A 22,342-nucleotide genomic window follows, 5' to 3' on the forward strand; every position below is an offset into this window, starting at 1 on the left:
GAAGATCTGTTGCACTGGCAACGGGGGAATAGCCGGAGAGTTCGAGGGCACCTCGCGAGTTATCATCCACCATCTACCATCGCTCAACGAGAAGATCGGGCCACCCCTTATCAGAATATGATGCTGCCTAAATCAGATATGTTTGTTACTCTTAGAAATGATGGACCAAGCATGGATGAGGAGGACAAGCATTGGAGCATGATCACGCATGGAGGAGATGGCAGCAAGCGTTTGAGGATTGAAGATGACGCCGCAAGTGGAGATTTCAGAACTTTGAAGCCACCATAAGAAGAGATAAAGACATGGACGAAATATAGAGTTTCCCACTTCATAATTTCGTCCATAGCATGTTATGGTGCTGCGTCACCTTTAGTTTTGGGCCAGGCCCATGTCATTTTCGCAGGAATTAAGTCAGCCACTTTTTAGAGTCCGTATTGAAGGGGGAAAGGCCTTCTAGGGTTTGGTTCGACCACCATACGTATGGTTGGCCGAAACCCCACCTTTGCCTCCTTTAAATACCCCCATAGCCGTCACGTTTAGACTCGGATTTTGATTAGATTAAAAGTTAGCCATCGCTGCAACTCTCGTGTACTTCTTTTGAGGCCAATGCCCATAACAAGACCGACTATTCGGAATCCCACCTTATTCAATAAAGCTTTCATCTTTCATCCGCAATATTCTGATTGCATCATTAGTTCTTACTTGTTCTCGATTTCAGGTAGGAATTAAGACCCTCGCTGGTCAGGCTGATCGTGCATCCGCAAGATCAGCAACTCCCGGAGAATGTCCTAGCGATTGCATTGGCGCACGAGCTTTGCACGTGTAGTCGGATCGTCAAGCACGAACTCCACCAACAAATCGATCTATCCACGTCTCATCGAAAGATCGGCCACCTTTGCCCTATCAAGTGGTATCAGATTTCAGGTTGCTCGGTGAGAATTTACTGTTTTTCCTAGTGTAGATTGCATCTGCCATCATACCCATAAACCACGAAAAAGCCAACAAAAAAAAATACTGTTAGGGTTTAGATCATATCGTCCCATAAAACCCTGCCACGCCTTGCATTGTCTTTTCAGTTTTCCATAGTTGAATTTGTGTCTGCATCTTCGTGTCGAGTTGCTGGTCTTAGCGTCTAGTTCCTTTAGAGTTTCGAGTTCTGGTCATATTGGTTACGCCGCCGCCACTCGCACCTTACGCAGATCACCGCCGTCATCGCCATATACACCTGCCACATACTTCCGCCATTGCCATATACACCTGCCATATACTTCCGCCGTCACCATATACATCCGTATACACGCTCCACCATTATTGTGTTCATAGTCGTGTCCAGATAATCACCGCCTTCCGGTTGTGAGTAGAAGAGCAAAAAAAAAAAAATCCCAAAAAAAAAAAAAGTCAAATCCGCATCCCAGTCGGGTTTGACCCGATTTCCACTAGTCAGGTCGATTTTAGTCCGAATTGGGCAGTTTTCGATCGCAAACTTTGACCGAGCATAACTTTTGCATACGAACTCCGTTTTCGACGTTTTACCAGTCAAAATCACCGGGAGAAAAAGTTCTATCCAGCCAAAAAACGTCGGGAAGGTTGAGATTTTTGACGTTTAAGTTTATTACCCAGAAATTCCTGTGTTCTTCACTTATATCTTGCTTTTGAGCTTTTCCTTTGTGCTTGTTGGAGCCAACCACCACCATATATCACTCCATAGCTGCTCGTTGCTTGTGTGCCGCGCCGTGACATCGTTGGTGAACTAGGCTCGCGTCTCTAGTACGGTCTAGCCTAGGACCAGCACAGTACCGTTGTTGAGCATACTTTCAATATTGCATTGCTGTTTTGACAATTGCTGTTTTGCTACCATACTAGCCTTCCTACAGCTCTACATATTGTCTCCACGTGCACTGTGTCGACACCTGGTAATCGCTTTGGCAATCTTTGGAGACGCTGATCCTTGCTGGTTGTTACATCGCCTTCCTCCTGTTTGGTAAGAACTTGTAAGAGCTTCGTATTTTGCCTGACGAATTGCGCGTGAACCACCATATTCCGTAGTTTGTAGGCATATACATTTGTGCTTCTTGTGTACTACTCATGTCAGGACCAGTTGATCCGGCCGCTGTTGACCCGTCCAAGATGACGTCTGAGTAGTTGCATGCTCATTTCACCCACCTTTTGGGCGGGCATGCACGCGACACCGATGCGCGCATTGGTGACGTGGATGCCAAACTCACCGACGTGCTGGACAAGCTGGATGGCCTCGAGGCAGCTTTCAACTCCAAGCTCGACGCCAAGTTCCAGGAGCTTTTGACTCGGTTGCCGCCACCTCGCGACATTGTGCAACGACGCGCACGTCGCGTTCCTCGTGCGGATGTGCCTGCGGGTACCGCTCCTGCAGCAGCAGCCGCACCTGACGCGCCTTCTGATGAGGGATACGAAGACTATGAAGCGGACGCGGACGAGCAGGTCGAGGAGAACGTACTGGACGGCGAGGAAGTCGAACAACCTGCACCGGGTCGTCCACGACAACTGAACCGCAACGCTCGTCCACCTCCACGGCCGGTACGTAATGATGATGATCATATTGCTAAACTTAAATTGAATATTCCGCCATTTGAGGGTAGATATAATCCTGATGCATATCTTACATGGGAATTGGAAGTAGAACAACGCTTTGCATGTTTAAAATACCCTGAGCACTTGTGTGTTAGTGCTGCTACTTGTGAGTTCAAAGATTTTGCTTCTATTTGGTGGTCTGAACATTGTAGAGCACGTCCTGCTAATATTCCTACTACTTGGGTTGGTTTAAAACTTGCTATGCGTACTCGTTTTGTTCCTCCACATTATCAGCGTGATTTACTTAAGAAATTGTCTCGCTTAGAACAAGGGAAAAATTCTGTAGAAGACTATTATCAAGAATTGCAAACTGGTATGATTCGCTGTGGTGTTGTAGAGGATAATGAGGCTATGCTTGCACGTTTCTTTGGTGGTTTGAATAAAGAGATTCAACATATTTTAGATTATAAGGAGTACAACACTATTACTCGCTTGTTTCATCTTGCTTGCAAAGCTGAACGTGAAGTGCAGGATCGTCAACCACCATGGAGAAGAGCTAATGTTTCTGCAGGTCGTACATCGTCGTGGTCTCCGCGACAATCAGCGCCACCATCGCGTGGGACTGCACCAGCACCTACTACTTCCAAGTACACCGCGCCTGCATCACGAGCACCACCTGCTGCGACTCCACCACCATCTGCTGGTCCTCCTCGGAGTTCATCTTCCATGGCCTCCACAGGGAAGACGCGCGACATTCAATGTCGCAAATGCTTGGGATTTGGTCACATAGAGAGAGAATGCAGAACAAAGCGTGTGATGTTGGTGCGTGAAGATGGAGAATATGATTCTGCAAGTGACTTTGATGAAGATACATTGGCCCTTATTGGTGCACGTGATGGTGCCAATTCTGATTCTGAGAGAGAGATAGAGGTAATGGATGCTGACACTGCTGATCAGTACAGGAGCTTAGTTGCACAGCGTGATGTGGACTAAGTCCTTGGATGTGCCCGATCTTCACCGATTTGGGTGGAACTCGTGGGGGGTCGGTGGATGAACGCGATGAACACGAAGAACGCGAGGGGGAATCGTGGGGATACAACACACACACGCACACAAACCGGTTTTCCCTCGTAGGCCCGATACACCTACTCGATAGAGGTTGCGAGAAAAGACCTTCCGGTAGAAGTCCCGCAAAGAGATCGACAAATCGAAGCTCGCAAGATCTAGAAGGGTGAAAAGACCGGAAGGTTGATAGAAGTGCAAGCAAAAGACCAAATAGGTAGAAGTGCAAGCAAAAGATCAAACAAACGGTAGAAGTCACCAAAGAGATCTTGACAAGTCGATAAGGAGCCCGGGTGGGTACAAGATCATAGATCTAGGTAGGGTTCCCACAAGGGTGAGCTAAGCTCAGGTTTAATTTCACATCAAGTCTAATCTCAGATCTGAGCCAACTAGGCTATTTATAGTAGGTGGGGCGAAGGGATAAGTTACAACTAAAAGTGCTGTTGTGCTGAAGTTCGATGGGGCGGAAGTTCCGGTCAACTTGGGCGGAAGTTACGGTCAGGGGCGGAAGTTCCGGTCTGGAGGGGCGGAAGTTCCGGTCGGGGCGGAAGTTCCGGCCAAGTTCCGGCCTTGTTCCGGAATTGCGCCATTGTCCCGCAGTAACATCCAGTAAGGTTTTCGCCGACTTTCGGAACTTGGGCGGAACTTGGGCGGAAGTTCCGGTGGGCGGAAGTTCCGGTCCCTCGGGGCGGAAGTTCCGGCCTGATCCATTTCGCTGGGCGCTGGAGGGCATCTGGAGGGCATCTGGCCGGAAGTTCCGGTCCTTGGGGGCGGAAGTTCCGGCCTGGCAGCTGTAGCTCCAACTTCGTCATTTCCAGCTCTCTCTCCCTTGGCTTGGTCTTCATGGCTCGCTTCTTGGTCGATGTACCTGATTGAACATAGGGTATTGGCATGAAGTAGCAAGCCATCCAAAGGGGTGTCAAAAGCATACATGGAGAGGAGCGAATTCACCTCTTGGTGTAGGGCTTGGGCTCTAGCTCGTGTCATTGGACCACGAGGAGGGCTTGTCGGTCTTGATGTAGTATCGACCTTGGGTAGGGCTACATCATCTCCCCCCCTTGGGAAAGAGTCGTCCTCGACTCTAACGTCTCTTCATCTTCATGGTATGGCGAGAGGTCGGACACATTGAATGTGTTGCTCACCAAGTACTTGGATGTTGGTATGTCGATGACGTAGGCGTTGTCGTTGATTCTCTTGAGGACCTTGAAGGGACCATCGCCTCGGGGCTTGAGCTTGGAGTTTCTTTCTTGAGGGAAACGGTCCTTGCGAAGATGTAACCACACTAGGTCCCCTTCATTGAAGATCCGTGCCTTTTTCTTCATGTTGAGGCGTGTTGCTTGACGAAGAACTTGTTGCTCGATTGTTGCCCTTGTATCTTCATGTAGCTTCTTCATGTATTGTGCTCTCTTGTCGATGTCCATGTTTACTTGCTCATATAGCGGTAGAGGAAGGAGGTCAATCGCCGTAGGAGGCTCAAAGCCATAGACAACCATGAACGGGCTTCTCCTTGTCGTAGTGTGCTTGGCGCGGTTGTAGGCAAACTCCGCATGCGGGATGCAATCCTCCCATGACTTCAAATTCTTCTTCACGAGGATGCGTAGGAGAGAGGAGAGGCTTCGATTGACCACTTCCGTTTGGCCGTCCGTTTGCGGATGCGAGGATGATGAGAATAAGACTTTGCCATGAGCGACTTCCAAAGATAACTCATGAACTTGACATCTCGATCCGACACAATGCTTCTTGGTACACCGTGGAGTCTCACAATTTCCCTAAAAAACAAGGAAGCAATGTGTGAAGCATCATCCGTTCGGGAGCATGGTATGAAATGTGCCATTTTAGAGAATCGATCAACTACTACGAAAATGGAATCATGACCATATTTGGTTCTAGGCAATCCTAACACAAAATCCATACTAATGTCGGACCAAGGAGCATGAGGAATAGGCAATGGTGTGTAAAGACCATAGGGGTTGGAAGTTGACTTAGCTTGTAAGCATGTTGTACACCGTCGGCAAAGGCGCTCCACATCGCGCTTCATTCTTGGCCAATAATAGTGAGTGGAGAGCATGGCATATGTCTTGTCTCTTCCAAAGTGTCCCATAAGACCACCACCATGCGATTCTTGTAAGAGCAAAAGGCGAAGCGAAGACATAGGAATGCAAAGTTTGTTGCCCTTGAACAAGAATCCTTGGTGCAAATAGAAATCATCGATGCCCTTCTCACTAGAACACTTTGCAAAGATTGGGCCAAAGAAAGTATCGGAAGCATATAAATCTTTGATTTCATCAAGACCCAAAACACTAATATCCAAACGAGTGAGTAAGAGGGTGAGTTTGCGGGAAAGAGCATCCGCCACAACATTGTCCTTGCCCTTCTTGTATTTGATCACATATGGAAAGGACTCAATGAACTCAACCCACTTTGCATGTCTTTTGTTCAAATTGTGTTGACTTTTCAAATATTTCAAAGACTCATGGTCGGAGTGGATAATAAACTCTTTTGGCCAAAGATAGTGTTGCCAAACTTCAAGAACACGAACCAAAGCGTAAAGTTCCTTGTCATATATAGGATAGTTGAGGCGTGCGCCATCCAACTTCTCGCTATAGTATGCCACGGGTTTTCCATCTTGCATAAGCACTCCACCAATACCGAGTCCACTTGCATCGCACTCAATCTCAAAAGTTTTGGAAAAGTTTGGAAGAACAAGGAGTGGTGCCTCGGTAAGGCGTTTCTTCAACTCATCAAAAGCATTTTGTTGGGCCTTGCCCCAAACAAACGGAACATTCTTCTTGGTAAGCTCATTCAAAGGACAAGCAATGGTGCTAAAATCTTTCACAAAGCGGTGGTAGAAACCGGCAAGTCCATGGAAACTTCGGACTTGAGCAACATTGGTAGGAGTGGGCCAATTGTGGATGGCCTCAACCTTAGAAGAATCAACTTCAATACCATTAGCGGAAACCACAAAGCCAAGAAAAACCAACTTGTTTTGAGCAAAGGTGCACTTGGGGAGGTTAGCATAAAGCTTTTCATGACGCAAGATGCACAAGACCTCTCTCACATGTTGCACATGGTCCTCGAGGTTTTTGCTATAAATGAGAATATCATCGAAATAGACAACCACACTCTTGCCAATGAGAGGACGCAAGATGTGATTCATGAGTCGCATGAAAGTAGATGGAGCATTTGAAAAGCCAAATGGCATGACAAGCCATTCATAGAGACCAAGTTTGGTCTTGAATGCCGTCTTCCATTCATCACCTATTGCCATGCGGATTTGATGGTAGCCACTACGCAAATCAATCTTAGAGAAAATCGTGGCACCGCTCAATTCATCAGGCATGTCATCTAAACGCGGAATGGGATGGCGGTATCGAACGGTAATGGCATTGATGGGGCGACAATCCATACACATTCGTTGTGTCTCATCCGGTTTAGGAACAAGAATCACGGGAACCGCACAAGGGCTTAAGCTTTCACGAACATACCCTTTTTCGAGGAGGTCTTGTATTTGTCGTTGGATCTCCTTTGTGTCTTCGGGGTTGGTGCGGTATGCGGCGCGGTTTGGTAGAGGAGCGCCGGGTATGAGGTCGATGCGGTGCTCAATCCCTCGAAGCGGTGGTAGTCCATGAGGTAGCTCGTCGGGGAAGACATCTTGGAACTCCTTCAAAAGAGACAACAAAGACGAAGGAAGTGTTGTTAAGTTGTTAGTCTCCAAAGATGGCCCCTTGCAAATGAGCACGTAGTGCAATATGGTGGATGGGTTGTGGTGCAATTCTCTCATCTCACTCTTGGTAGCTATGAGGACACTCTTCATCTCACTCATATATGGCTTGTGGCGCTCACTTTCCTTTTGGTGGGTCACTCTCTCACCACTCATCTCACTAGTGATGGTAGCTTCCTTAGCCCTCGCTAAAGCCTTTGCATTGTCCGCAATTACTTGGCTAGGAGTCATGGGGCGTAGGATGAATGTCTTGTCGCCGACCTTGAAGCTATAGGCATTTGTGTAGCCATCATGGCTTGCTCTTTTGTCATATTGCCAAGGGCGACCAAGTAGCATGTGGCACACCGTCATGGGCACTACATCACAATCAACGGTGTCTTCATAGGCGCCAATCTTGAAGGATACTGATGTAGCCCGACCTTCGGTCTTCGCCACATCATATGCATCGACGCCGACACGTCACGCAAAGGTGAATCTTCTCCTTTATGCGTGCGTACAATTACCTATGTGGAATGGTATGCTACTTCATCCTCCGTCATATGACCATGATAGGAATACATCACCAAGTACGGAGGAAGTGGAGGATGCCATGGATGCTCGAGGACTCAAGGACGAGGTCGTGGAAGCATGGAAGAAGCTCCAGGCGCAGCTACACCGGAGTCGCCGACGTCGCCAACTCACAACGGAGTCTCCGGCCCATGAAGATCAAGACCGGAGTCTCCGGCCTATATACAAGAGAGTCTCCGGACTATGTGAAGCGCTATCCACAAGTCAATTAGGGCCAAGGCCCATGTACCCCCTTCTATGCCTAAACTACCCCTCCTTAGTGGCTCCCTATATATAGGCTCCCACCTCCCCCTTCATTAGGGTAGAGTAGATGAACTAGAATTTGGCTCATGCCTCCACCATCCCTTTGGGATTAGGGAAACCCCCTCCTTAGATTATCATATCTATTGTATCAAGGCACTCCTTATATGATTAGTCTCTCACACTTGTGATTCTACCACCGGTCTCTCACTCGTGTGATTCCACCGATCGTATACCGATCTTCCTCTCGGGGATTCTACCGCGTGTCTCTCCCTTGAGAGATTCTATCGGGATAGTGGTTCGGGCTATCGGGAGTAAACCGGAATTGTATCGGGTTGGTGTGTGTTTGCGTGTGTTCATCGTGTTCATCGCCGTGTTCTTCGTGTTCTTCCTCTCCCCCGCCTTTCCCTCGGTCAATTCGTGAGATCGGGCAACCCACGTCGCCTTAGGCCGCATCATATGGTATCAGAGCAAAGGTTGCCACGAATTTGACCCTCCAATTTCATCGATTTCGCCCTAAAATTCCCCAAAAAAAAATTGCCCCAAAAAATAACTCGAATTTGGATCTCTGGATTTGTTGAGTTTTTTGTGGTTTTGATCCACGGATTTGATGTCTTTGGTGCTGATCTATGTTTCCCCCATCTTTTCCCCTCCAATTTCATCAAATTTCGCTCGGATCTGAGGTGTTTTGAGGCCATTTTCCTTCCTGTTCATGCGTGCAAGAACAGCACGAGCTGCTCCTTCCGATTTGGTCAACGCCCTGCTCCCACATCGCTCAGGCCCCCGCGCCCACGCCGCCTGGCCACCTCGCAGCGCACAGCTGCCCATCCGTCGCCTCCACGCCCGCGCCCCAACCTGCCGCGCTGACGCCCGCTGCACGTAGAGCTTCCCCCGCTTGACCAGCCTCTGCCACCGCGCGGCAACAACCGCCGCTTGCCCCGCCCCCGCCCTGCGCCTCAAATTCGCGCCCATCCAAGCACCTCGCTCGGCCGCCCGCCACCAGGCCACGCGCCGCTCAGCGCCGCCGACCGCACCGCTTCCAGACCAGCCAGCACCCGCGCGCCCGCTGCTGCCAACCACTTGCCCGCCCGCCCCTTGCAGCTCACCTGCGCGCGCGCCAGGCCCAAGGCCACGCTCGCCCTCGCCTTGCCTCCAAGCGCCCGCTCGTGCTCAATCTCACGTCCTTGACTTGCTCAGATTGAGCCCATCCAGAGCCAGCAGCAGCCAACCCGCGCCCGCGCCAAGCACAGTGCCGCCCGCACGATTTTCCCAGCTCGGACCGGAGCGAACCGGGCGGCACGCCGGCTGGCCCGGTTGAAACCGGAGCACAGACCGGTGCCATCCGGCCGCAGTCCAGGGACTCTGCCCGAGTTTGGTTCAGTTTTGGTCCAACTTTTTGCCCCAAATCTTGACAACTTTTCGGCGCCCGTTTGACTCTAAAATTTTACAGCCATCTCACAATATTGTGAATCTAATTTTGACACCTTTTCCGTAATTTTTGGAACCCAACTTTTGACCGCTCGTTTCGACCCAACTTTTCGGGCATTGACTTAATTTGCCCGGTTTCCGTGTTGGAGTGCAAATATTGTCTACAAAGCTTCCGCGTCTACATCAACACCGCGGCGACACCTTCGGCACCCTGGGTTCCGGCGCAACTTCGCCATCGTCATCGACACCACCACTTCGCCATCGCAAGTTCGTGTGCTTGACACCGCCTAACCTTTTCACTAGGTATAACTTGCTCCCCTTACCCCTTGTAGCCCCGTTTCTTTCTTTGTGTACCTATCCCATTGAGAGTGGCTTTCCGAGTGTTGCGAAGCATTGCACAAGTGTCACGACCGTGAGAGGGTGTGTGTGCGTTGTGTTGAGCGAAGCTCCGAAGCAAGCTCGGTGAGAAAGATACACAAAAGAAGGAAAAGTGTGACATATACATAGAGAAAAATAAAGCTTCTAAGCATAGAAAAAAAAAAGAGAAAAAAAAGAGAGAAAAAGAGTGTGTGTCCACCGATACCGAGAAGTGCAAAGCTTGTGCGCACTAAGAGAGAAAAGAGAAGAGTGGCATTTGTGCAAATCTAGTTGCTTCTCTCATATGCAACCAAGCTACCTCTCTCTTGTGTTGGCGTGACACCGAGCTAATAGTCTTCGCTAGGACCATCTTGTTACTTGCTCACTTCCTTGGTCGCGCTAACCCCATTGTTCTCCTTTGTGTGTGTTTTCGTGTTTCCTTGACATAGATCACCACTTTTGACATTTGACTTTGGATCTTACCCACATTTGACAATAGACTTTTCCGTTGATCTTTTTCGTTTGCTATCCACTCCTTACCCACCACATATAGAGTTCTTAGCCTTTTGCGTGTGCTTTGAGTGTGTGTGTGAGTAACCCCGGTACAATTTTGACTTTGCTCTTGACTTGAACCATTTTTCCGATACTTTCTTGAAAGGTGGGATACTTGTGTAGTTTTCCTTCCACCATACATATACACCTATCCTAGTGAGATACACATGATGACCCCACAAGAGCAAGCCGAGATGAGAGCATACTTTGCCGAGCTAGATGCTCGAGAAGCCCAAATGACACCCAAAGAAAAAGCCGAGTGCAACGCATACTTCAAACACCTTGAGAGCAAGAGTGATACACCCCATGAGTCGAGTGAGGATGTTTCGATTTCTAACAACTTAACCTCTACTCCTCTTGTGTTGTCTTCCTCTTTGCTAGGTTGCTCGGACATCGACGACGCCATTGCCATGGAGATGAGGGACTCCACTATATGTGAGATGAGCGACTCCACTATATGTGAGATGAGTGACTCCACTATATGTGAGCTTGATGAGTGCCTCCACTTCGAGAGCATGAGTGATACACCGAGTGAGATGAGAGTGGTAGTTGATAGGTCATGTGAGGCCATTTCGAATTCTAACAACTTACCCTCTACCTCTAGTGTGTTTCCTTGTGTCTTATTAGGTCTCATGGATGACGAGACGCCGATCATGGAGAAGATGTACATGGTGCATGAAGATGATGATATCACACCATGCTTGTTGCTTGAAGATGAACATGGAGGCCACATCGAGCCTACCACTTCCACAACACCTACCTCATATGAGCGGGACTACAAAGGTACATATATGGGTGTTGATGATGCCATGATCCCACTAGTGGACATGATGATTTGTGAGTGCTTGCATGAGTTGGATGATCCTATTGCTATGTCATATGCTTCTTTCACTTTCCTTTGTGATACTTGTGATACCACCATTGTTGATCATGTGGAAGTAGTTGCTTGTGACACTTTGACCATGCCATGCTATGAGTGTTTCGATTTCTATCCTATTGTTTGCAATATGTCGAACAATTTCTCTTTCACATGTATTGCTTGCAATGTTGATAATGATGCTTGTGTTGTGACAACCTTGCCGAACAATTGCTCTTTCCCTAGGTTTGTCAACAACAATGATCAAATGTTGAACATGTTTTGTGCTACATGCTTGCAATATTCTCCCATTAATGCAACCAAAATGATGAACAATTTCTCTTTCCAATGCTTGGCTTGCAATAGTGTTAATATGCTTGTAAATGAGATTGCCCCCATAGCTCTCTCACATTTTGGAGACTTTGCATATATCCATGTTGAGCATGTTCCCATGTTTACTCCGCATATTCACCACATCTACTATGGTAAATTGCTTAATGCTAATGGTGATGTGCAAAAGAAATGGACCATCATGATGGATGATGTGTTCATATACCATGCACACACGTTCTTTGCTTTCCCTATTGTGTGTGTAGGTACACGGAAGACAAGGTCAACCTCGATTGAGCACGAGTTGACCAAATGAGCTCTTGAGAGCATGATACAAGTGAGCTCCAATGAGTGGTTTCGCCCACACACTTCGACTACACAAGATCTCTCAATGAGAGCACAACGACACTTCGATAAGGTGACCTCCTTCAACTTGCGCTCTCTTGCTATACCCATGGAACTTCGGCTACTCTTTGAGTGTTTCGTTGCTTGTCTTGTGCTATTGATAGGGTTCATGATAAGTGATGCCACATTCAAGAGTTGTTGTCATCTCCCACCTCTACCCGTTCATGATGAGTTATCGTCGAGGGCGACTCTTTTTCAAGTGAGGGGAGATGATGTAGCCCGACCTTCGGTCTTCGCCACATCATATGCATCGACGCCGACACGTCACGCAAAGGTGAATCTTCTCCTTTATGCGTGCGTACAATTACCTATGTGGAATGGTATGCTACTTCATCCTCCGTCATATGACCATGATAGGAATACATCACCAAGTATGGAGGAAGTGGAGGATGCCATGGATGCTCGAGGACTCAAGGCCGAGGTCGTGGAAGCATGGAAGAAGCTCCAGGCGCAGCTACACCGGAGTCGCCGGCGTCGCCAACTCACAACGGAGTCTCCGGCCCATGAAGATCAAGACCGGAGTCTCCGGCCTACATACAAGAGAGTCTCCGGACTATGTGAAGCGCTATCCACAAGTCAATTAGGGCCAAGGCCCATGTACCCCCTTCTATGCCTAAACTACCCCTCCTTAGTGGCTCCCTATGATGCGGGGTGGCTTTCGGACACCTCCGCCTCAAGACCGTCAAGTGCAACCCCGCCTATCGTCGACGCTACACCATGGCCAAGGAGTCCCCCAAGTGGACCTTCAACCCTAAACCACGCTACACGCGACAAGGTGAACTCCTTCCTCTCGATACTCGACCTCGTCAATACCTTGAATGGAATGCTACCTCATATCGGTGTGCTACATATCATTAGGTACAAGAATCATCGAGGAACCGGAGAGGAGGAACACCCATGGTGCAAGGAAGCGAGGGAAGGGAAGAGGAGCCATTCATCATGGTGCAAGGAAGAAGGAAGAAGAAGCAGAAGAAGGAGAAGGGGCTCCAGCCGCCAGCCACGACAAGGCCGCGCCGCGCTTCACTGCCGGCATCGCCGGTGGGCACACCTCGGCCGCCGCGCCCCACGCCGCAGATCGGCCCAACTCTTGAAGACGCCACGGAGACCAGGCCGGCACCGCGCCCCATCTTCCCAAGACTGCCGGCCCCACGCTGTGCCGCTTCAAACACGCGCAGATCGCCCCCTCGAAGTCAACTTCATCCCAACCGTCTATTTATCATCTATGGTCACCACCCCTTTATTGTAATGCCCCTTTTACCCCTGGACGGATCTGGGCCTATATATACCTCTCTCCCCACCTCATTTAGGTTTAGACAAGATGATAGCTTAAACATGGATATGAGCTTTGTCTCCCTAGGGTTTCATCCCTCTGTAATCAAGGCAACCCTTGTTGTTGATCTAGATCTGTGAGTGAGATTCTAGTGCGAGCACTCTCTCTCCCTCTCCGATCTCCTTCTCCAACACCGGTCTCTCTCCTCGGAATTCTACCGCGGTCTCTTCCGTAGGAGATTCTATCGGCGTGGTCCATCGAGCCACGGGGGTAAGTAATCGGTTGTATCGGGTAGGTGTGCGTGCGTGAGTTCCTCGTGTTCTTCGTGTTCATCGTGTTCTTCGCGCTCTCCCTCTCCTTCCCCTTTGGATTTCGGGTCAACCGCGAGATCGGGCCACACACGGGGTCTTAGACCTCATCATATGGCATCAGAGCCACTAACCAGGCTGTAGATCTCATCATATGGTATCAGCAGCCTTTGGTTTCCGCGGATTTGACCCCCCACCCACCCAATTTCGTTTCTAGAAAATTTCCCAAAAAATAGCCCTAATTTGCCTTTGGTCGATCTGTGATTTTGTTGCGTTTTGAGTGGTTTTGATCCATGGATTTGATGTTCCTATGGTAGATCTACATCTCCACCAAATTTCGCTGTCAAATTCCACCTATTTCTCCGCGAATCGACGAATTTCTGTTGCAGTTTCCGCCCCGTTCATCGTCGAGTTCGTCCAGTTCGTGCCCGACCGGCACTGCCGGTCCTTCGCCAGCGGCACTGCCGTGCTCCCGGCACTGCCGGTGCCTTGTCAGCGGCACTGCCGCCCGCCCCCATCGCCGCGCGGTCTTGTTGCTTCCGCTCATCTGCGCCCGGCCACACTCGCGCGAGCACGCCGCAAGCGATCCTCCACGCGCAGGCCAACACCGCTCCAGCTTGGACCCCGCGCAAGCTCGCCCACGTCACCATCCGCCGCGCGTGCAGCCCAGGCCTCACCAACCACCGGCCGCGCCTCGCTTCAGGCCGCCTCCAACGCGCGCCCGACCCAGCTGCTGCCGCCCGCCTGCAAATCGGCCCAGCCGCCCACGCCCATCGCTGCCTCACCTCTGCTCCTCTCAGCCGGCAGCACCAGCAACCGCCTCCGCCACACTCGCCCAGCAGCTCAGGCCGCTGCTCCTCCTTCCGCCGCTCGAATCAGGAAGCTCCAGGCCCGCCGCCTCCAACCACTCCGCCCCCACGCGCCCAGGCTCCATGCCAAGCTGCCGCTCAACCCGCTGTACCCGGCAGTGCCGGCACAAACACCCCGGCAGTGCCGCCCAGACCACCCCGGCAGTGCCGCCCAACACACACCGGCAGTGCCGGCCATAGGTTGTTTCAGTTTCGCTCCATTCTGACTCACATTTTTGCCCCAAATTTTGACAACTTTCCGGCGCCCGTTTGACCCCAAACTTTCACAGCTATCCCTTTTCATATTACCTCTAATTTTGACACCGTTTCCGAAATTTTCCGACTCCAAAATTTTGACACCTTCGATCGCTCGTCGTGACCCAAATTTTCGGGCATTGACTTTTTTTTGCTCGGTTTCCGTTTCGGAGTGCAAGGTTTGTCCAACAAGCTTCCGCGTCTACATCAACACCGCGGCGACACCTTCGGCACCCCGGACTCCGGCGCAACTACGACACCATCGTCGCCATCACCGCAAGCTGTGTGTTCCGACACCGCCTAACATTTTCATCTAGGTATAACTTGCTCCCTCCCACCTTGTAACCCCTCTTCCTTTTGCGACCTATCCTATCGAGCATTGCTTATCAAGTGTTGCGAGACATTGCACGTGGCCCCGATTGTGAGGTGTGTGTGTCGTGTGGAGTAAAGCTTCTAAGCAAAAACTCGTGTGGCAAGATAGCAAAAGCGAGCTAACGCTAACATAGTGCGAGAAAAAGCCGCCAAAACACAAAAAGAGCAAAAGAGTGCAAGTGCCACCATACATATACAAAAGAGTGTCTAGTGCCACCAAATACAAAAGAGAAAAAGCTTTTAAGCAAAAGAGAGAAAAGAGAAGAGAGGCCGCGTGTAAATCTTGTTGTCTCTCAAGTTGCAACCAAAGCTTTGATCTCTTCTTGTGTTAGTGTGACACCGAGCACCCTTGCTTTTGGGTTCTTACACTTTTCCGCTCATTCCTTGGTCGCACTAACCCCGTTCATCTCGTGTGTGTGTTCCATATCCTTTCCGTGTTTATAGTGATCACCATTTGGACATTTGATTTTTGGAGCTTACCCACTCTTAACAACAAACTTGATTTCGGATTTTGACTTTTGGCTTTCCACCACACTCACCTACCACCATATTTGCTAGCTTTTGCGTGTGTCTTTGTGTGAGTGCCCGATACAATTGATCTTGACCTCGGCTTGTTGGATCGCCCCGATCTTATCACACCACGGTAAGATTGCGAGGTAGTGTTCTTCCACTAACATACACCATATACATACCATCGTGCTAACATGGATAGCGAAGATGAGGATACGGAGGAGTACACGGAGCACTCCGAGGAGGATACCTCCTCAAGCACCGCGGATGTGGAGGAACATGTGGAGCTCTACACCGACTATGGCTCCGCGAGCATCGCCAACATGACCGACATCGAGGAGCTCTACACCGACTATGGCTCCGCGAGTATCGCCAACATGGACGACATCGACGAGCTCTACATCGACATTTGCTCAACAAGCATGGACGACATGGTGGAGCAACGCCACGCCTACGACATCGACACCATGGCGGAGCCTCACCTCGACTCCACCTTGAACAACACCGAGGCACCCACATACCCATACTTGGCCAATGGAGCTACATATGAAGATCGAGGACCTCCACGATGGCACCATCTCATGGATCATCAAGAGCGTCCCCAACATGATCGTCTTCGACATTGGTCTCCGAGCTCCCCAAGGCGCCATCACGAGAGTGCTTATGCACAAGATCATCGACATCAAGTACATCATATGGAGCATCAAGAGCGTCCCCAACATGATCGTCGTCGACACTCTTCTCCAAGCTCCACAAGGCGCCGCAAGCAACATGCCACGTCGCACGAGCCATCATCTAGGCATGGCAAGGACCGTCATCGACTCACACCATCTCATGATAGTCGTCGACCACTACCACCTCATGGTCTTCATCAAGAGAGTCCCCAACATGATCGTCGTCGACATTCTTCTCCAAGCTTCACAAGGCTCCACAAGCGACATGCCAAGCCACATGAGCCATCATCTAGGCATGTTGAGGATCGTCATCGACACACACCATCACATGATCGTCGTCGACCACCACCATCTCATGGATCCCATCGACACATGTCACCACGTGATTTTCACCGACACAAGCCACTCCATGAGTGCCATCGACAAACATCTTCCACGGATCTTCGACGACACCACTCAAGCCATGTTGATGATGCCCGAAGACGAGAGCCTCGACATGAAGACGACCACCGCCACCATACGGTGTCTACCACTCCGAGGATGGCAAGTGCACATCGTGCATACCTTCCTCATACGGCGACTTCCACCTCTAGTGCCACCACCACAATGGCCTCTACCTCGTCACACGCCTATGGACTCCGATGCTACAAGTGCAAGCAACAAGGCCACCCTCCACGGGAATGTCCCAATCTCCTATGTGAGGTGTGCAAGGCCAAGGGTCATGAGGCATGGCAATGCACAACGCCAAGCGCCAAGACGCTCTACTTCGACGAGCTACAAGCCCAAGCCACCAAGAAGCCTTCGACGCCCACACTTCAAGATGAAGATCACCAAGGTGAACTCAAGGATGTTGTGGATACGAGCCTAGCTCTCCACGACACTACGGCGCCACCGATGGAGGACGACTTGGGAGGCGATGGAGATGAGAAGGGTGAGCATGGGATTTTCCCTTCACCTATGGAGGCGCATGGAGATGAGAAAGTCGAGCCTACTCCCATATGCTTGATTGATGAGTTGGTACCAATCCCATGTGAGCATGAGAGCCACCTAGCCCACTTGAGCGAGAGTGATAGTGAGTTGAGTGACTACTACTCCACATGTGAGTTTGAGTGCTTCCAATTGGAGGACATGAGTGATACACAAAGTGAGTTGAGAGAGGTAGATGGTAGGTCCATGGAGGACATCACTTTTGCTAACACCTTAACCTCTCCCTCTTTGTTGTCTCCTTATGTTGCACTAGGTTCCGAGGAGGACGAGTTCCCGATCATGGAGACGATGTACATGGTGCATGACGACGATGATATCTCACCATGCTTGCTCCAAGATGGACATGTCGACCACATGGATCCTCCTACTTCCACCACACCTACTTCAAATGAGTCGCCCGACGAAGGTAACAACATAGGTGTTGGTGATGCCATGATCCCACTAGTGGACATGATGATTTATGAGCGCATGCATGATCTTGATGATCCATTTGCTACGTCACATGCTACTTTCATGTTCCCATGTGATACTTTGCTTGACAACATTGTTGATCATGTGGATTTGAGTGCTTGTGATACCTTGAACATGCCATGCTATGAGAGCTTTAATTTCTCCACCATTGCTTGCAACATGTCGACCACTTGCCCTTTACCATGTATTGCTTGCAATGACAATGATAATGATGACATTAGCTTCCGCATGCTTTGCCCCAAATGTTTACACCATTCCACGATCCTTGCATCCAAGATTGTGAACAATTGCTCTTTCTTATGCTTGGTATGCAAGAATGCTTATTTCATTGTCCATGAGATGGCCCCCATAGCCTTCTCAATTTTTGATGATCATGAGTTACCACATGCCATGAATGCACCTTCTTGCCATATGCACCATCGCCATGCATTTCATACTATCTTGATTGACACTAATGGTGATGTGCACAAGACATGGAACATCATGATGGATGATGTGTTCCTCTACCATGCACACACGCTTTTTGTTTTCTCTTTTGTGTGTATAGGTACACGAATGACAACTTCCACCGCTACGGAGCATGAGCTCACGAAACGCGCAATTGAGAGCTACCCCAACACGGACGAGATACATGATCCAACCCATGGGATTCACGCCAAAGGGTATGTTCCCAAACGCCTTCGCCCTCGTGTGTTTCCGGCTTGTCTTGTCGAGCTTCCGGTTTGGACCAATGCCTCGTCACCTCTTTTGCTTCTTATGCAACATATCTTGATACATCTTGTTGGCACAATGGTTGTTGTATGTCTTGATGCTTTCATCATACACTTCGAGAATCTCAAGGACCATGTTATACATGTGAGAGACACCTTATGCATCTTGTGCCACATGTCATTCATAAAGTTGCTCTTCTTTGGATTTCTCATTTCATCTTTGGCAATTGAAATGGATTCTTTGACACTTGAGGATACCCATACTTGGCTCACGCCAACCATACTTTCCCAAGCTAGAAGTCTCCATAGCTTTGCCATTGCACATAACAATTTTGCCCCAAATTTTGCCGCCGATACTTGCCTTTTGTTTGTTCCACTTGTTTGGGACAATGCTACACCACACATTTTTGACACCTTACAACTATTACATGCACAAATTTTTGCCCTACCACATTGTGGATACATCGACACTCTTTTGGTTCCCATTTTTGCCAAATGCCTCTTGGAGAAACGACTTGATGCGTCGTATTTGATTGAGAGCCTCTTGTTCGCCGATCACCAAATTGGCATCCACAAGTTTTCCATTTGCAAGTTGTTTTTCTCCAAGTTCTTCTTCGACCGCGACTACCCAACTCTACATGGGACAACCGTCATGGACTACCTCTTCGATGAGGAGAAACAAGAGTCGAGGACGACTCTTCCCCAAGGGGGGGGAGATGATGCGGGGTGGCTTTCGGACACCTCCGCCTCAAGACCGTCAAGTGCAACCCCGCCTATCGTCGACGCTACACCATGGCCAAGGAGTCCCCCAAGTGGACCTTCAACCCTAAACCACGCTACACGCGACAAGGTGAACTCCTTCCTCTCGATACTCGACCTCGTCAATACCTTGAATGGAATGCTACCTCATATCGGTGTGCTACATATCATTAGGTACAAGAATCATCGAGGAACCGGAGAGGAGGAACACCCATGGTGCAAGGAAGCGAGGGAAGGGAAGAGGAGCCATTCATCATGGTGCAAGGAAGAAGGAAGAAGAAGCAGAAGAAGGAGAAGGGGCTCCAGCCGCCAGCCACGACAAGGCCGGCATCGCCGCCCACTGGCCGGCGCATCGCCGGTGGGCACACCCCTGCCGCCGACGCCGGCACTGCGCCGCCCAACCTCTTGAAGACGCCACGGAGACCAGGCCGGCACCGCCGCCCATCTTCCCCGGCATCGCTGCCCCACCCATCGCGCTTCAAACACGCCGGCACCGCCGCCTCGAAGTCAACTTCATCCCAACCGTCTATTTATCATCTATGGTCACCACCCCTTTATTGTAATGCCCCTTTTACCCCTGGACGGATCTGGGCCTATATATACCTCTCTCCCCACCTCATTTAGGTTTAGACAAGATGATAGCTTAAACATGGATATGAGCTTTGTCTCCCTAGGGTTTCATCCCTCTGTAATCAAGGCAACCCTTGTTGTTGATCTAGATCTGTGAGTGAGATTCTAGTGCGAGCACTCTCTCTCCCTCTCCGATCTCCTTCTCCAACACCGGTCTCTCTCCTCGGAATTCTACCGCGGTCTCTTCCGTAGGAGATTCTATCGGCGTGGTCCATCGAGCCACGGGGGTAAGTAATCGGTTGTATCGGGTAGGTGTGCGTGCGTGAGTTCCTCGTGTTCTTCGTGTTCATCGTGTTCTTCGCGCTCTCCCTCTCCTTCCCCTTTGGATTTCGGGTCAACCGCGAGATCGGGCCACACACGGGGTCTTAGACCTCATCACCCTATATATAGGCTCCCACCTCCCCCTTCATTAGGGTAGAGTAGATGAACTAGAATTTGGCTCATGCCTCCACCATCCCTTTGGGATTAGGGAAACCCCCTCCTTAGATTATCATATCTATTGTATCAAGGCACTCCTTATATGATTAGTCTCTCACACTTGTGATTCTACCACCGGTCTCTCACTCGTGTGATTCCACCGATCGTATACCGATCTTCCTCTCGGGGATTCTACCGCGTGTCTCTCCCTTGAGAGATTCTATCGGGATAGTGGTTCGGGCTATCGGGAGTAAACCAGAATTGTATCGGGTTGGTGTGTGTTTGCGTGTGTTCATCGTGTTCATCGCCGTGTTCTTCGTGTTCTTCCTCTCCCCCGCCTTTCCCTCGGTCAATTCGTGAGATCGGGCAACCCACGTCGCCTTAGGCCGCATCAGATACGGAGACGGTGTGTTGTATCTTGACATTTCCATTGTCACTTAGCCATTGCACATGGTAAGGATGGGGGTGTTTCCGGAGTGTGAGGTTGAGCTTGGAGCATAGTTCGGTGCTTGCAAGATTGTGGCAACTCCCTCCATCGATGATAACCTTTATTGACTTGCCATTGATTCCGGCTCTTGTTTGGAAGATGTTGCACCTTTGATCTTCATTGGGAAGTGCATCGGTTGTCAACACTTTGGTCACCACAAGGGACGGGCTTGCATCATGCACACATAGGACTTGCTCTTGGTCTTCCAAGTCATCATCTTCATGATTGGTTGCGGCTTGTACCAAGGCTTCATATTCACCTTCACTCAAGTACTCCACATCTCCATCATCTCGAGTTATCATAACTCGTGTGTTCTTGCATTCAAAGGATTTATGTCCTTGAGCTCCACACTTGAAGCATGTGATGTTACTAGATCCCGTTGAAGCTTTGGAGGACATAGTTGATTGATCCGGCTTGAAGCTTGTTGTCTTGAAGGCACTCTTCATTTGCTTAGGAGGATCCTTGGGAGCAATAGCACTTGTGTTCTTGATGCTTGGGGAGGTGTTTGTTGCATTGCGCGCGGCGAAGAAGGACTTTGTTTTTGCACTTGCTATGTCTTCTCGCACTTGGCGCTCGGCTCTTGTAGCTTGATGAAGCAATTAAACCATATTGGTGTAAGGCAAGAATTCCACTATCCTCTTGACGGGAATGTTCAATCCATTCAAGAATCTTGCCATTGTTTGCTCTTCTCGCTCGTCCACATGGGCACTCATCATGGTCATGTGCATCTCCTTGTAGTACTCCTCAACGGACCTGTAGCTTTGCTTGACTCGGGTAAGCTTGTTGAAGAGGTCGCGTTTGTGATGGTTGGGCACAAAGCGTTTGTGCATGACTTCTTGCATCTCTTCCCATGTAGCAATGGGGTCTAGATCTTCCTTGTCACGCTTCTTATTCACTTCTTCCCACCAAACATTTGCATACCCTTCAAACTCTAGTGATGCTATGGCCACTTTCTTTGCTTCGGAGAAGTTGTGTATGCGGAATATCTTGTCAACCTTGAGAACCCAAGAGAGGTATGCATCGGGGTCTTCTTCTCCGTGGAATTTGGGCATGGTGAACTTGAGCTTCCCAAAGATTTCCTCTTCATTGCGGTCATTGCGCCTAGGAGGTGGTCTTTCTTCACCAATATCTTGACGTTGTTGAGGTGGATGTTGTGGACCTTGAACATCTCTATTGTTGTTGCTATGTTGTTGACGAGGAGGTGGTCTTCCATGACCTTCATCTTGATCATCATTGTTGTGGCGTCGTCGAGGCATCACACTTTCTTCACTTGATGCTTGGTGATTGAAAGATCGAGATGTCGCCTAGAGGGGGGGGGGGGGTGAATAGGCAATTACAAACTCTTGCGGATTTGTCTTGTATGAATGCGGAATTAAACTATCGTTTAGTTTACAAGCACAAACCCTAAATATGCTAAGCTCAACTAAGTGTAGCAATAGCAACTAGAGCTAAGCAAGATAGGCACAAGATATATGTAGCACAAGTGATAGCAAGATATATGTACTTCAAGCACGATGGCTATCACAAGGAAAGAGAGCTCGGGTATAGAAATAACCGAGGCACGCAGAGACGAGGATGT

The sequence above is a fragment of the Lolium perenne genome, chromosome 6 (assembly GCF_019359855.2).
Source record: "Lolium perenne isolate Kyuss_39 chromosome 6, Kyuss_2.0, whole genome shotgun sequence".
NCBI classification, from domain to species: Eukaryota; Viridiplantae; Streptophyta; class Magnoliopsida; order Poales; family Poaceae; genus Lolium; species Lolium perenne.